Below are 18007 nucleotides of genomic sequence, written 5' to 3'. Positions count from 1 at the left end.
GTATAACTCATCTCCTTCTACCTTAGGCCATAAACTTATCAATCACCCCTGCTGTGGACCACTTTCTGGAGGTCCAAGACGCCGACTTTACAAAGAAGGGATCCGTATGCTCCACGACCGCTGGACTACGAAGTGTGTAAATGTAGGAGGGTCGATGTTGAAAAATAAATGTTCTAGGTTTTCTAAAATTGACTCCGACTTTAGGGCACAAACTTATCAATCACCCCTCGTAGTTTTGCTTCTCTAGTCACTCATACAGTCACCTCCTAAACAATCTGAAATGAATTCCAGAGTGATCAATGATCAACAATACAAAGATCCATCTGAAAGAAATATTCCTGGAGTAAGCATACCCTCTTCAATTATAGTGATCTACTAGACAATTGGCAAAGTTCAATTAAAGTTAGGATTAAGCAGAGCAGTCATTGTTTATGGGGATAGTGTTAGCTAGTTAGGCACACACACACAATGCTGGTTGAATGCAGGAGGTCAGGCAGCATCTGTAGGAAGAAGTACAGTCGACGTTTCGGGCCGAGACCCTTTGGCTCAAGAGGTTGAGTTAAGAAGCACACATGGGAAAGAACTTACAAACTTGCTTTCAGAGGACACCTAATTCCAATGACCTGAGCTGTAATAGCGCCACGCTAACTGCTACACTCCATGGTATGTAGTGGGACTGGTTGAAGAGTGTCTTTAAACTAAATAGTAGGTTCAGTAGTTCGGAAAAGTGAGAATAAAGTAAAAGGGAAGGAAAGTGCAGAAGAAGTTAAGAGAGTCTTCAGAATAATTAAAGAGAAAAAGTTTAGAAAGGGATAGAACTTAACTTCCGGAGAAGGGTGATGAATCAGGCTGACGGTGAGCTAGCCAATAAAACAGGATGTCAAAAGTATTTTTTCAGATATACAAGAGTAAAAGAGAGCTGATAATGGATATTGGATGGCTGGAAAATGACACTGGAGTAGTAATAGTGAACAAAGAAAAGGCAGACGAACTCTAAGTATTTTGCATCAGTCTTCACTGTGGAAGACAACCAGCAGTATGTCAGAAATTTGAGAGCGCTAGGGAGCAGAAGTGCTATTCCTAAGGAAAATGCATTTGGGAAGCTACAGGATTTGAAGGTAGATAAGTCACCTGGACCAGATGGATTACACCCCAGGGCTCCTAGATGTCTGAACAGATTGAGATGAATTAGGTGCGCTCTTTCAAGAATCACTAGACTCTGGAATGGTTCCAGTGTCTGGAAAATTGAAAATGTCACTCCACTCTAAGGAGGAAGGGAGGCAAAGGACAGAAAAGTATAGGCTAGTTAGCCTGACGTCCGTGGCTAGGAAGATGTTGAAATCCATTAAGGATGAGGTTGAGGTAATTGAAGGAACATGATAAAAAAAAGACCAAAGTTAGCATGAGAAATCTTACTGGACAAATCTGTTAGAGTTCTTTAAGAAAACAGGCAAATAGCCAGAGAGCCAGTGGATATTATTTACTTGAATTTTCAGAGGGCCTTGGCAAGGTGACACACACGAGGCTGCTTAAAAAGATAGGAGTCCATAGTACTACAAGAAAGGAGGTGGTTCACGAGAATGATCCTGGAAATAAAAAGGTTGAGAAACATTTAATAGCTCTGGCCCTGTAGCCGCCGGAATTTAGAAGAATGAGGTGGGGATCTTACTGAAACCTATCGAATATTGAAAGGTCTAAATAGAGTGGATGTGGAGAGGATGTTTTCTATAGTGAGGAAGTTTAGGAATAGGGGCCACAGCCTCGACAGAATAGGTTCTTCTTTAGTAAGGACATCAAAGGTTATTGGGAGAAGGAAGGAGAATGGGAATGAGAAAGATAATAAATCAGCTATGATGGAATGGCAGAGTTGATTTGATGGGCCATATGGCTTTTGTTTTTCTTCAGTCGTAAAGTCGAGTCCAACTCTTCGTGACTTCATGGACTGCAGGATTGCATGGCAAGTTACGCAGGAAGATTGCCAGGTCTTTCTTCTGCGCAGGTACTGCCGCTGCCCAGGTTGAGACCCAGCTGGGTTTGAACTCAGAACCATCTGCCTTGAAATCCAGTGCTGATGCCACTACACCACTAGCCGGCCCTCTTTGGCTTATGGCAAACAAACTTAAGAGGACCATAATGCAGAAAAGAAACAGAGGACCATCAATATTACAAAAATATCCTGTGCCAAAATGCACTGCATTTGAATAAAAAGCAGAGGAATAGTAATGTATTTAAGCATACTGATATATTGAGATGTGCCAGAAGGGTGACCAAGGATGAGGTATTCAATACTTAGAAAGAACAAGTCAAAAAAATGAAAGAGGTGGAATGAAGCTGTGAGGATCACAAAAAGTCAATGATAAGGGGGTCATTTGATTGGAGAAAGAGAAATCAGCATATACGTACTTAATTGACGTAGTACATCATTAGTCATACTTCCAATCTGTAAAACATCGTCCACTGCTACCTGCCACCATCCATTGCAAAGCCAACTGTGGATCTAATCAACCATCTTTCCGTAGATACCATATACCTTCTGGACCAGCCTATCATGTAAGAGCTTGTCAAATCTCTGACTAAACTCAATCAAATTAGCACAACAGGATTTTTCCCTCATATAGCCATGTTAACTCTCCCTGGACTAGTTCCCAAATGTTTTCATGCCATGGAGCCTTACCTTTAATATCAAGGGTCCATTGTCAATCCCTACCTTTCTAAATAGTGAATTCTGGTTCATTGTGCCATCAGTTAATTCGGCAGTTTCAATGGGGCACAACTGTGCAAGCGCGTGAAGGTCGGCCTGTGAGACAGCGGGAGAGTTTAAAAAGCGAGCAGATTAATGGAGCAGGTGGAGTAGTGAGAGACAGAGTAGGAAGGCTTTGGCTCCAGAGGCTGAGGTCGAGCTTGCTCCCAGTGAGGTAAGGCCGGGTAAGCTCCTTTAATTAATCAATTAACTTAGCATAGGTAATGGAGGCAGCAATTAGGGCAGTTGGGTGCTCCATTTGCAATATGTGGGAAATCAGGGCGAACACAATTGCCCCCTTATGACTACACCTGTAAAAGGTGCATCCAGCAGCAGCTCCTGTCAAACTGAGTTAGGGAACTGGAGCTGGAACTGGATGAACTTCAGATCATTCGTGAGGCAGAGGCAGAAATAGACAGGAGTTTCAGGAGTCAGGCAGATGGGTGACTCTCAGGAGAGGGAAGGGGAATAGACAGGAAAAGCAGAGCACCACTGTGGTCGTTCCCATCAATAATAGGTATACCATTTTGGATACCGTTGATGGGGATGACCTACCAGCCATAGGTTGCAGTGGTTGCGTCTCTAGCAATAGGAGAGCAGTAGTGGTAGGGGATTCGATCGTTAGGGGGACAGATAAAAGGTTCTGTGGGAGAGATCGAGAATCCTGGATGCTCTATTGCCTCCCTGGTACCAGGGTTCACAATATCTCAGATCAATTTCTCCGTATTCTCAAGAGGGAGGGTGAGCAGCCAGATGTCGTGGTCCATATAAGAACCAATGACATGGATAGGAAGGAGGAGGAGGTCTTGCAAAGAGAATTTAGGGATTCAAGTGCAAAGTTGAAGGACAGGACCTCCAGGGTTGCAATCTCAGGATTGCTACCCATCCCAAGTGCTAGTGAGGCTAGAAATAGGAAGATAATGCAGCTAAATACTTGGCTAAGGAGTTGGTGCAGGAGGGAGGGCCTCATGTTTCTGGACAATTGGGCCTTGTTCCAGGGAAGGTGGGACCTGTTCCGACGGGACAGGTTGTACCTGAACTGGAGGGGAACTAATATCCTTGCGGAAAGATTTGCTAGTGCTGCTCTGAACGGTTTGAACGAGATTTGCAGGGGAGGGAAACCAGAGTGTTAGAGCAGATAGTGAGGTGGAGGAGGATAAAGGTCATGCGAGAACTGCAAGTATAGTGCGAGTAAAGCCAGATCTAAAAAGTAAAGAGGCTTTGAGGAAAGAGAAGCAGAATAAAGGGTGTAAAGGTAGTAAGGTAGAAGGGCTAAAGTGCATGTACTTCAATGCAAGAAGCATCAGGAAATAAGGTGATGAACTGAGAGTTTGGATACATACATGGAATTATGATGTAGTGGCCATTACAGAGACTTGGCCAGCACCAGGGCAGGGATGGATTCTTAATATTCCTGTATTTCAGTGTTTTAAAAGGGATAGAAAGGGGAGGAGGGGTGGCATTACTTGTCAGGGATACTATTACAGCTACAGAAAGGGTAGGTAATGTAGCAGGATCTTCTTTTGAGTCAGTATGGGTAGAAGTCAGGCACATTAAGGGAGCAGTTACTCTACCGGGAGTATTCTATAGGCCCCCTGGTAGCAGCAGATATACCGAGAAGCAGATTGGGAGGCAGATTTTGGAAAGGTGCAAAAATAACAGGGTTGTTATCATGGGTGACTTTAACTTCCCTAATACTGATTGGCACCTGATTAGTTCCAATGGTTTAGACGGGGCAGAGTTTGCTCAGAGTGTCCAGGACGGATTCCTGTCACAGTATGCTGACAGGCTGACTAGGGGGAATGCCATACTAGATCTAGTATTAGGTAACAAACTGGGTCAGGTCACAGATCTCTCAGTAGGTGAGCAGCTGGGGGACAGTGACCACCGCTTCCTGGCCTTTAGCATTATCATGGAAAAGGATAGAATCAGAGGACAGGAAAAATTTTAATTGGGGAAAGACAAATTATGAGGCTATAAGGCTGGAACTTGCAGTTGCGAATTGGGATGATGTTTTTGCAGGGAAATGTACTATGGACATGTGGTTGATGTTTAGGGAACTCTTGCAGGATGTTAGGGATAAATTTGTCCTGGTGAGGAAGATTAAAGAATGGTAGGGTGAAGGAACCATGGGTGACAAGTGAGGTGGAAAATCTAGTCACGTGCAAGGCGGCAGTATACATGAGGTTTAGGAAGCAAGGATCAGATGGGGCTATTGAGGAATATAGGGTAGCAAGAAAGCAACTTAAGAAGGGGCTGAGGAGAGCAAGAAGGGGGCATGAGAAGGCCTTGGCGAGAAGGGTAAAGGAAACCCCTAAGGCGGGGGTCGGCAACCCGCGGCTCCGGAGCCACATGTGGCTCTTTTACGTCTGTGCTGCGGCTCCCTGTTGCTTTGGGAAATAATTGGTTGTGGCGACCCTTTTCCTGGCACATCCGAACCGACTCACAATTAGATAACCTACGGGGGTTTGCGAGCACAGAGCTTTGGAGCCTCTGCGCCATGGGGGGGGGGGGGGGGCAGGTTGAGGGAGGCTTAAAAGTGAGGCTGAAGATTTCGAATAAAGTTTTTTCCTTCGACTGCAGTTAACGACTCCGTGTCGTAATTTTAGCGCTGCGTGTAGCACACCGCTACATGGTCAGTATTTAATTAAAATGTATTTTATGTTAGTTTGTTAGTTTTTGAAATGTAAATCTAAATTTGAAGATTACGGTGATCTTGTACAATCTAAATAAGACGTTGTGGCGACCCATTTTCTGACACATCCGAACCGGCTCACAATTAGCCAGAGTTCAGGCTAAGGGAGATAGCCTACGGGGGTTTGTGAGTACGTGTCTTTTGGAGCATCCGCGCCCATGGGGGGGCGGGTTGAGGGAGGCTTAAAAGCAAGGCTGTTTAGTTCGAATAAAGCTATCTTTGACTGCAGTTTACTGACTGCGTGTAGCACACCGCTACAACGTGTTTTTATCGCTGGCTGTCCAGAGGGGAGGTGCTGAAACGCTTTGTCGCGTGTCTGGAAGAAGTGAAAACTTTCCTGGGCAGCAAAGGGCTCACCTTTCCTGAGCTGGAACAGCCAGAGTGGCTGGAAAAGCTACACTTCATGGTAGACATGACAGCGCACCTGAACACGCTGAACACAGCTCTTCAACGGGGTAAGGACGTAGAGCCCTGCACATGTTGGAGGATGTTTTGGCATTCGAGCGCAAGTTGACGTTGCTTGCCAGAGATTTACAGAAAGGCACTTTGCCTCACTTCCCCAATTTGAGAGAGTTCAAACAAGGTCACGACATGATAAATTCGGAGTATTTACATTCTGCAATCATCGCAATGCAAACATCGTTTGGGAAACGCTTCTGTGAGTTCAGAGAGGAAAAAAACACATTATCCTTCCCGGTCACTCCCCTAAGCATCGATCCATCCCTACTGAATACGACTGCATTGTCAGGTGTGAGTCAACCTGAACAAGTATGATATATATTTAATTGCCTATTATTTTACGTATATTCATATGTTTTCATTGTTCAGTGAAATAGTCCTTTTATCTTTCAGGTTGACAGCTGGCTGACGTTATTTTTGGTTTGCTGCTGGCGGCAAATTTAAGTTTGGCGTTTTTCATAAATACAAGAAGGACTCAAATAGACGTTGAGTATTTTACTTAAAAGTAACCTTCAACCCAACGTCTTTTTTTCGGAGTTCAAAATGTTTTTGTTGCATGCAGAAATGTAATTTCGTTTTTTCTGCAGGAGTTCATCAATTTCATAAATGCAACACATTATAGTTTGTTTATACATAGCATAAAGGCAAAACAAAACGTTGTATGCAGTGTTATTTCATTTTAAATGTCAAACGGGTTTTGCGGCTCCCAGTGTTTCCTTTTCTGTGGGAAACGGGTCCAAGTGGCTCTTTCAGCGGTAAAGGTTGCTGACCCCTGCCCTAAGGCATTCTTCAATTATGTGAAGAACAAAAGGTTGACAGGAGTGAAGCTAGGACCGACTAGAGATAAGGGTGGGAAGATGTGCCTGGAGGCTGTGGAAGTGAGCAAGGTCCTCAATGAATACTTCTCTTCGGTATTCACCAATGAGAGAGAACTTGATGACGGTGAGGACAATATGAGTGAGGTTGAAGTTCTGGAGCATGTTGATATTAAGGGAGAGGAAGTGTTGGATTTGTTAAAATATATTAGGACGGATAAGTCCCTGGGGCTTGACCGAATATTCCCCAGGCTGCTCCACGAGGAGAGAGAAGAGTTTGCTAAGCTTCTGACAAGGATCTTTATGTCCTCGTTGTCCAGGGGAATGGAGGGAGCCGAATGTTGTTCCCTTGTTCAAAAAAGGTTGTAGAGATAGTCCGGGTAATTATAGACCAGTGAGACTTCCGTCTGTGGTGGGAAAGCTGCTGGAAAAGATTCTTGGAGATACGATCTATGGGCATTTAGAGAATCATGGTCTGCTCAGGGACAGGCATTGTGAAGGGCAGGTAGTGTCTAACAAGCCTGTTAAGAGTTATTTGAGGAGGTGACCATGGCATACAGATGAGGGCAGTGCAGTGGAGATGAACTACATGGATTTTAGTAAGGCATTTGATAAGGTTCCACACAGTAGGCTTATTCAGAAAGTCAGAAGGCATGGGATCCAGGGTAGTTTGACCAGGTGGATTCAGAACTGGCTTGCCTGCAGAAAGCAGAGGGTCGTGGTGGAGGGAGTACATTCAGACTGGAGAATTGTGACTAGTGGTATTCCACAGGGATCCATTCTGGGACCTCTACTTTTCGTGATTTTTATTAACAATCTAGATGTGGGGGTAGAAGGGTGGGTTGGCAAGTTTGCAGACGACACAAAGGTTGTTGGTGTTGTGGATAGCGTACAGGATTGTCGAAGATTGCAGAGGGACATTGACAGGATGCAGAAGTGGGCTGAGAAGTGGCAGATGGACTTCAACCCACAGATGTGTAAGGTGGTACACTTTGGAAGGACAAACTCCAAAGCAGAGTACAAAGTAAATGGCAGGACACTTGGTAGTGTGGAGGAGCAGAGGGATCTGGGGGTGCATGTCCACAGATCCCTGAAAGTTGCCTCACAGGAAGATAGGCTAGTTAAGAAAGCTTATGGAGTATTAGCTTTCAGAAGTCGAGGGATAGAGTTTAAGAGTCGTGAGGTAATGATGCAGCTCTATAAAACACTCGTTGGGCCACACTTGGGAGTACTGTGTCCAGTTCTGGTCGCCTCACTATAGGAAGGCTGTGGAAGCATTGGAAAGGCACAGAGGAGATTTACCAGGATGCTGCCTAGGTTAGAGAGTATGCACTATGACCAGAGATTAAGGGAGCTAGGGCTTTACTCTTTGGAGAGAAGGAGGATGCAAGGAGATATGATAGAGAGGTAAACAAGATATTACGAGGAATAGATAGAGTGAATAGGCAGCACCTCTTCCCCAGGGCACCACTGCTCAATACAAGAGGACATGGCTTTAAGGTAAGGGGTGGGCAGTTCAAAGGGATATTAGAGGAAGATTTTGTTTATTCAGAGAGTGGTTGGTGCGTGGAATTCACTGCCTAAGTCTGTGGTGGAGGCAGATACACTAGTGAAATTTAAGGGACTACCGGACAAGTATATGGAGGAATTTAAGCTGGGGGGATATATGGGAGGCAGGGTTTAAGGGTCGGCACATTGTGGGCCAATATGCTGCACTATTCTATGTTCTAAGTTCATCAGAGGAGCTGCTTAAATTTGGACAACTTTTGAAGAACAAATATTAACCAAGAAAAAAATCCAGGATACCCTTGGTGTATTTGAGACACTATACCATTTAATTAGAACATGACATCGTTGCCGATCAGTTTCTAACAGCGTCTTTTGTGGCTGTTAGACACTACACTGTACTTAGATGAAGTTTTAAAATAGCAACAGTTACGTATGTTTGTGTTCAAAAAGCAATGATTCTTGTCAGTGATAGACGGTGCAAAATAAACAGTAAGACAATTTGGAACTGTTTTGCTCACCATGGTTTCAAGCACTTAGCTTAGTAATGCCAGAAACAGCTGAGTGAAAATGAAATTATTTCACTACTTCAACAAGTTAGGAATTATGAAGAAATCAGGTATTGACAATCATCCTGAGTGTTATGATGAAAATGAAGAGTTGGAGAATGCAATCAACAAAAGCACTGTGTGACTGCAGTCCATTATTTGCTGATTTTGTTCAATTACCATCAACCAAAGGAGATGGCAGCGTACACTGGAGCTGTTGATACTATTAGGAACTAGTTGGTAGTGTTCTAACTAGCTCTGTATTTCATGTAAATACATGAATTATTCCTTAGTTAAACAGTTGTTTGTCTTTTTAATGCTTTTAACTATTTCAATGAACCTTCGGAACTGCTTGAGCCAAAATTGGGCAGTTGTTTAATTGGGCCAAAATGTACTGATCCCAATGTGTCCCAATCAACTAGAATATATTGTATAACCAAATCTTATCCCATGGAATTTTAGTCAATAATTTCCCCATCACTAATGTAAGGCTCACTGGCTTGTAGCTATTTGGCTTATCCCTGATGCCTTTCTCAAATAAAGGAATATTAGCCATCTTCCACACTTTGGCTAACAAAGCTGCAAAAACATTAATCAGGGCCCTCGTTGCCCCCCATAGCAATCTAGGGTGGATCTTATCTAGCCTTGAGGATTTATCCACCATTATATATTTCTTTTTTTGTAATTTATTTTTTTATTGAAGTTCATCATCAGGGGTGGAGTTTCAAGAGGGCGACGTAAACATCTGCCTTTTAGGCGCTCTTCATTTTTTCAACTATAATCACCCTTTAATCAAATCTTTTCGAACCTAATCATGAGTTGATACTTTTGATTAACTTTTTTTTCCCTAAAACAATATTTGATCTAATCTTGTCAAACTTAAAATGGCTACAAGCAAGAAATCGTCTAAGGATCCTTTATCCATCGACGCAATTTCTCATCTTCTGGATGCTAAACTTGCGGGTTTGGAAGGCAGGTTAGAAGGTAAATTGGAAAGTAAACTGGCAAGTTTGGAAAATAAGCTTACCACGAAAATATCTGAACTTGAAGGAGTTGTTAGATCGCTTGATACTAAGCTTCAATCGCAGGCATCAGATATTCAGCGGCATGAAGATAAGATCACGACTCTTGAAAAATTAATTCGTGAAAAAGTACGTACAATTGAAGCGCTGGAGAAGAAGGTACATTCGACTGCTAAAACAACAGATCAGTATAAGTTTAAAATTACTGATCTCGAAAACCGATCTCGCAGACAGAATTTGCGAATTATCGGGTTCCCCGAAAAAGTTGAGTCCGGTGATTTAACTGAATTTTTCTCTAAATTATTGTGGGAAATTTTCGGTGGTGAAGGTTTGCATACTAAACCTGTTATCAACCGCGCTCACAGAGTTGCGAGATTTTCGGCTGCGAGTGGCAAACCACGAGCTGTGATTGTTCGCCTTCATTATCCTCGGGAGAAAGAGCTTTTAATTCGATTAGCTCGTAAAAAAGATATGATTTCTCACAATAGCAACACATTTCGAATTGTTGAAGATTATTCATTCGAAGTAATGAGAGCGAGAATCGCTTTTAAACCAGTGATGGCAGATTCATTCGATTGGCTTTAAGATATCCAGCGAATCTTAGAATTACGTTGAACGACAACAGTCAGCAATTTTTCAATACTCCGGAAGAAGCGAAGAAATTCGTTGAAGAATATCAATCTTCTAGTGCAAGTTGAACTATGTGTTATGCTGAAGATTTTTTGGAGAGAAGATGCCATTTCATTTTAAGTTTTAACCTATGAAGCTGGGTTATAACTTCTTATCCTGATCTACGGGTCTGGTTTCTTTTTTTTTTACTATCATCATCGTTTATAGATGCTCTTTTAATTTTTTATAATATCTTTTTTTTATTCTTTTTTCTGTTTTGGATATACACGTTTATATTTTGTAATAAGGATTTACTTTTTTTAAGATGTCGTTTCTTCTTCCCATAAGACTTTGCTTTCTGTAAGCATTTATTTGTTTGCCTGCACTTGGAAATGGGACGAATGTTTTGGATTTTTTGGTCTTTTTTATATATTGTAGTGTCTATTAAATATTTTTAATCCTATTTTGATAACTTTTTTAATTAAATTTTTTAATAGATTGCTGAACTTACATTTATATTTTGTAATATGGCTTTTTCAAAATGTCGTTTCTTCTTCCCATAAGTCTTTGCTTTTGAAACGTCATTTTTCTTGTATTTGAACATGGAATTTTTTTTAAAGGTATATTACACTTCCAAATTTTAATGTTTATACTTTTTTTTTATTAATGATCGTTTGTTTTATTATATTATATTTTTTCATTCTGATTGATATATATTCTCTCTTTGCAACCCTATATTTAAATCTGGGTGTTATATAGTTTTTTTAAATCTTTTTATGGAGCTGCCATCTTGAAATGGGGGTAATATTAGTGTTAGTTTATGCGCCTGCCGCTTGGCTTTCTTTCGAGGGGTGGGGGTAGGGGATAGGGATCTTTTTTCATGCTTTTGCTTTTTATTTTTTTGCTTTTAGTTCATGGGCCGACTTCAAATTATTAATATTGGTGAGGTGTCATGTTCTCCGGTTGCTCCTGTATCATTTTTCCTTCTTCCTGAATTATGGGTTATGTGTCTTTTTTAACCTTTCATGATATATACAATTAATATTAGCATGATGGATGTCTATTAATTTTATTTCTTGGAATACTAATGGTTTAAATCATCCGATTAAACGTAAAAAAATATTTAAAGTATTCCATAGACTAAATGCTAATATTATCTTTGTACAGGAGACCCATATTAGGAGGGAGGATAATCAACGCTTTTTTAGGTTCTGGAAGGGTCAACAATTTCATTCGAATTGTACTGCTAAAATTAGGGGTGTGTCTATTTTTATAGACCCCTCAATTTCGTTTATACATCATGAAATTATATCTGATCCACAGGGCAGATTTTTGTTGATTACTGGTTCACTTTTTAACCGAAAAGTGGCTTTAGTTAATATTTATGCTCCAAATTTTGACTGCCCTGATTTTTTTAAACGTTTATTTACTGCCCTTCCTAATCTAAATGAATATATGTTGATAATGGGTGGAGATTTCAATTGTTGTTTGAATCCTTTGATGGATAGATCTAAACCTATTCGAACTCTTCAGAATAGATCAGCTTTACTTATTAACTCTTTTATGGTTGATTCAGGAATTACTGAAATATGGCGGTTTTTGAACCCTAAAGATAAAGAATTTTCGTTTTTTTCACATGTATATCATAGTTATTCTAGAATTAATTATTTTCTTATCGATCATCGTTTATTAGCAGATGTTATTGATTGTAAATATGATTCTATTGCTATTTCAGATCATGCACCTTTGAAGTTATCTATCAAGATTTCGGACTCTTTCATTAATACTAGATCTTGGAGACTCAACGCTACTTTGCTTCAAGATCCAGAATTTATTACCTTCATAAAACAGCAAATTGACTTATTTTTTTCAACAAACTATACCGAAGAGATTGACAGAGGAATACTTTGGGACTCTTTTAAGGCTTTTATTCGTGGACAAATTATCTCATATTCTGCTGGTAAAAGAAAACAAAGATATTTAGATATAGCTTTATTGGTAGATAAAATTAAAGAAATTGATAAGATTTATTCCGTTACTCCTACCAAGGAACTTTATAAGAAGAGAGTTGAACTGCAAATGGAACATAGCTTACTGTTATCTTCTTCAATTGAGAATCAATTAATTAAGACCAGGGCTCAATTTTATATCCATAGTGATCGAACTGGTAAATTGTTAGCTAATCAATTAAAAGCTATTTCGACTAAGCGACAAATTATTAAAATTCGTAAACAAGACGGTAATCTGACTACTGATCATAAAGAAATTAATAATACTTTCCAAGATTTTTATAAATCTTTATATCAATCAGAATTCGATGGTGATCTGTCTATGATGGATAATTTTTTTAACAATTTGAATATTCCCAAACTGACAGATGAAGATCGCAGTTTATTTGATGCTCCTATTTCTATGGCTGAGGTAGGAGAGGCTATTTCATCGATGAATTCAAGGAAAGCTCCTGGCGCTGATGGTTATATTATAGAATTTTTTAAAACTTTTTCTTCTTTGCTTTCCCCTTGGCTATGTGAAATCCTTAATGATGCATTTATTAAGAAGAGACTACCCCAGTCCTTTTATGAAGCTACTATTTCTTTAATTCTTAAAAAAGATAAAGATCCTACTTTATGTGCATCTTATCGCCCTATATCGTTACTAAATGTAGACTCTAAGATTCTTACAAAAATTTTAGCTATTAGGTTAGAAAAGGCACTATCACAGATTATTTCAGGAGATCAAACTGGTTTCATTAAGAACCGATACTCCTTTTTTAATGTTAGAAAATTTATTAATATGATTTACACTTCCTCACCCACAACCCCAGAATGTGTTATTTCATTAGATGCTGAAAAAGCTTTTGATAGAGTTGAATGGACATACTTATTTAATGCCTTGAAGAATTTTAATTTTATTTCTAATTTTATATCATGGATTAAATTAATATATTATAAACCTGTTGCTTCTGTTCTTACGAATAATTATAGATCCTCTTTTTTTCAATTATCTCGTGGTACGAGACAAGGTTGTCCCTTAAGTCCTTTATTATTTAATACTGCATTAGAACCTTTAGCCATTGCAATTCGTGAATCCCCTAATATTTTTGGTATTACCCGTAATGAGAAATTATACAAGTTATCGCTCTATGCTGATGACTTGTTGTTATATATTTCTGATCCTGATAATTCTATTCCCGCGATTCTATCCTTGTTGGTTCAATTTGGTAGTTTTTCTGGTTACAAATTAAATTTGGATAAGAGTGAACTCTTCCCTTTAAATGCACAAACTTTACTCAATGACAGGATACCATTTAAAATTGTTACTGATAATTTCATTTATTTAGGTATAAAAATTACCAAGAAATATAAAGATTTATTCAGATTGAATTTTTTACCTATGCTTCATCAAATTCAACAACTTACTACTAGATGGTCTCCTTTATCCTTATCATTGGTTGGTCGGATCAATGCTGTTAAAATGATGACTTTACCGAAATTTTTATATTTATTTCAAGCCTTACCAACTTTTATTCCTAAGTCTTTTTTTGATAACATTGATTCAAAAATTTCCTCATTTGTGTGGCAAAATAAAAACCCCAGATTAAGTAAAAGACAGTTACAGAAATCTAAAAAAGATGGTGGTTTAGCTTTACCCAATTTTAGATTTTACTATTGGGCGAATAATATTCGGAATTTATTATACTGGAAATTAGATTTAGATTTACCATTGTGCCCACAATGGGTAAATTTAGAATGTAATGATACACAAGGATATTCTCTATTTTCTGTTCTTGGTTCTTCTCTCCCTGTTGATTTAGTTAAACTTAACAGATATCTAACCCTATTGTCAAACATACATTACGAATTTGGTTTCAATTTCGTAAATGTTTTACTCTAAAAAACTTCGTTCTTGATAGCCCTATCTTACTTAACTTTTTCTTTAAACCCTCTTTAACAGATCAAGCTTTTAGTATATGGAAAAGGAAAGGTAAAATATGTTTTCGCGATCTTTTTTCTGAAGGTAGTTTGATGTCTTTTGATCAACTTTCTAACAAATTTAAATTACCTATATCTAAGTTTTTTAGATATTTACAAATTAGAAACTTTTTGTATAAAGTTTTACCATCCTTTCATAATTCAACTTTGATAGATTTTTCAGATATGATTTTTATTTTAAATCCCTGTCAGAAGAGATTAGTGGCTCTTATTTATAATATGATTATGAAGATACAACCAGAGATATTAGGTAGAATTAAACAGGAATGGGAAAAAGAACTTCAATACAATATTTCAACGGAAAAATGGGAAAAAATTTTACAAATGGTTAATTCTTCTTCTATATGTGCTAAACATGCTTTAATACAATTTAAGGTTGTACATAGAGCTCATATGTCTAAAGATAAGCTTGCTCGGTTTTATTCTCATGTTAATCCTCAATGTGACAGATGTCATTTAGATGTGGCTTCATTGACCCACATGTTTTGGTCATGTCCTACTTTACATAACTATTGGAAGGACATATTTGCTACCATTTCCTCAATTTGGAATATTGATTTACAACCTCATTTTATCACTGCAATTTTTGGTATACCAAATGAAGATGATAGTCGATTCTCCCCTTCAATTAGACGAATGATTGCCTTTGTAACATTAATGGCCAGGAGATCTATATTACAAAATTGGAAAGAAGTAAATCCTCCTACCACATTTCAGTGGTTCTCTCAAACTATTTCTTGTTTAAGTTTAGAAAAAATTAGAAGTACTATTTTTGATTCATCAATTAAATTTGAAGAAACTTGGCATTCGACACTTTCATATGAATTAATTTGACTTCTTCCAGACCTTTACTCTTATTATTCTTGTTCTGGTATGGAGTTCCGGAGTTTTTGACACTATCATATACATATAAACTATTATTACTGCCCATTTTAGTTTAGGTTTATTTTTTTTATTATTTCATTAAATATACATTTTTTCTTATATTTTATACTTTTTTTTTCTTTTGATGATTATTTTTAATCTTTTCATGTATAATCAATATAGATTAGATTGATATTGTATGATCCTTTTTCGCTGATAGTTTAATAAGATAGTTATCTTGTTACTAATTTAATTTCAAATCTATTGTATTCATAACCTATTTAATATATTATATGTTCTTTTTTTAAAAAAACTAATAAAAAGATTGAAAAAGAAAGAAGAAAGAAGTTCATCATCAAACATTTCCGTAAGTTCTATTTCAGACATTGTACATATATATCATATAATCATATATATCACAAATCTCCACAAAGTATTTATCCGAGGTATACACTTATAGAAAAGAGTGGAAAGAAAAAACAAGCAAAAGGAAAGAACTATGTATAAGTAGGGAGTGATTTTTTTTTTACAACAGATTCATTGATTTGTGAGAATAAAATCAGGCCTATGAGGTATTATGTAGTTAAACTGTTTTTCCCAGTATAAATCAAATTGTTCCAGCTTATGATTAACAGATGCTGTTATCTTCTCCATTTTGTAAATCTCCATTGTAATTTCCATCCATGTATTCAAAGCTGGGCTCTCCTGTGATAACCTAGTAAGAGCCTTTTTACCAGCCACCAACAGTATATTCATTATTTATCTCTTTTCAATCATTCTTGAGGTATATATCCAAAATATATGGTCTTTCTCTCTAAGGGTATTTCACATTTAAAGATGTCCCACCATTATATATTTCAAGACATTTATAGCTCCACCTTCTTAATACAGATATGCTCCAGACAGATATACCCCTCCTTGAACTCACTACACTAAATTTCATTTGCCATCAAGAATACGGACAAATTAATTTGGGGCTACTCACTCCACACGCATAACACCTTTGGTCCTGAAAGTGTCACAGCTTTTCCCTAGTTACCAATTTATTCCTAACATACTTACAAAATGACTTTGCATTCTTCTTAATGTTATCTGCCAAAGATATTTCATAAGCTCTTTTAAAAAAAAACCTTAATTTCATTCTTTGGTACTTTCCTACAACCTCTAGATTTCTCTAGGGACTCATTTGATCGTAGCTGGTTATACTCATATTTTTCCTCATCAAATTTTAAATGTACTCAGTGAAGGTCCTGCTCAATGTTTTTATCAATTGCATCTCAAAGATTTATGAGATACCAATGTAACTACAAGATTACAAAAGCTGTAATTTAAAAAAATATCTAAACCTCTTCAAAGTTCACATTTATTGCTGCATCCAGATTGCATTGAAATGATGAGCATCAATTATTTTTAGAAAGTTTGAATTAATTAAATGGGATGTTGTAGCAGTGTGCTACATGCAGCGCTAAAATTATGACACGGAGTCGGTAACTGCAGTCGAAGGAAAAAACTTTATTCGAAACCCTCAGCCTCACTTTTAAGCCTCCCTCAACCTGCCCCCCGTGGCGCAGAGGCTCCAAAGCTCTGTGCTCGCAAACCCCCGTAGGCTACCTAATTGTGAGCCGGTTCGGATGTGCCAGGAAATGTGCCACATAACCCACCCCCACCCCCCCCCAGAACCGGCGATACACCCCCCCAATGTCCACAGTCTGGGCCGGAACCTGCTTGGGAGGTCGGCCTCTGCGCCGAGGTGCCGGAAACTCGGCCGGTTGCGCCAGGTCCACATGGGCCGGTTTGAGGCGGTCCACCGTGAAAACCTCCTCTTTCCCCCCAACGTCCAGCACGAACGTGGACCCGTTGTTCCGGAGCACCATAAACAGCCCCTCGTATGGCCGCTGCAGCGGTGGCCGATGCCCGCCCCTTCGTACAAACATAAACTTACAGTTCTGCAGGTCTTTGGGTACGCAGGTTGGGTTCCGCCCCTGCTGTGAAGTGGGTATGGGGGCCAGGTTACCGAGCTTCTCGCGTAGACTGCCCAGGACTGCTGCGGGATCTTCCTCTTGCCCCCGTGGGGCTGGTAGGAACTCCCCGGGGACGACCAAGGGCGCGCCGTATATCAACTCGGCCGACGAGGCGTGCAGGTCGTCCTTGGGCGCTGTGCGGATGCCGAGTAGGACCCAGGGAAGCTCGTCCGCCCAGTTGGCTCCTCGCAGGTGGGCCATGAGGGCCGACTTCAGGTGACGGTGGAAACGCCCGTGGGCTAGACTGTGGGTGGTAGGCAGTTGTGTGGTGCAGCTGAGTCCCCAAAAGGCTGGCCATAGCTGACCACAGGCTGGAGGTGAACTGGGCGCCTCTGTTGGAGGTAATGTGGGCCGGTACACCAAAGCGAGATATCCAGGTGACGATCAGGGCTCGGGCGCAAGATTTGGAGGTGGTGTCGGTGAGCGGGACCACCTCTGGCCATCTTGTGAACCGGTCCACGATAGTCAGGAGGCAGGGAGCCCACGATATCCACATGAATGTGGTCGAAACGCCGGTGGGCGGGATGGAACTGCTGTGGTGGAGCTTTGGTGTGCCGCTGCACCTTGGCCGTCTGGCAGTGCATGCACGTTTTGGCCCATTCACTGACCTGTTTGCGGAGTCTGTGCCAAACGAACCTGCTGGAAACCATCCGGACACTCGTCCAGATGGAGGGATGGGCCAAGTTATGAATGGAGTCGAAAACACGGCGCCGCCTGGCTGTCGGGACGACGGGAC

At 39.8% G+C, this 18007-nt stretch overlaps 1 protein-coding gene across 2 annotated transcripts in view; it reads right to left on the bottom strand.

Moving 5' to 3' along the window:
- rtf1 (RTF1 homolog, Paf1/RNA polymerase II complex component) overlaps positions 1-18007 on the bottom strand; it is a 207319-nt gene that overhangs the window by 164525 nt on the left and 24787 nt on the right. The window lies entirely within an intron of this gene.

The sequence above is a fragment of the Hypanus sabinus genome, chromosome 2 (genome assembly GCF_030144855.1).
Source record: "Hypanus sabinus isolate sHypSab1 chromosome 2, sHypSab1.hap1, whole genome shotgun sequence".
In the NCBI taxonomy this organism is placed as follows: Eukaryota; Metazoa; Chordata; class Chondrichthyes; order Myliobatiformes; family Dasyatidae; genus Hypanus; species Hypanus sabinus.
Note: the sequence above shows the minus strand (reverse complement) of the source record. Positions and strands in the feature narration are given on the sequence as shown.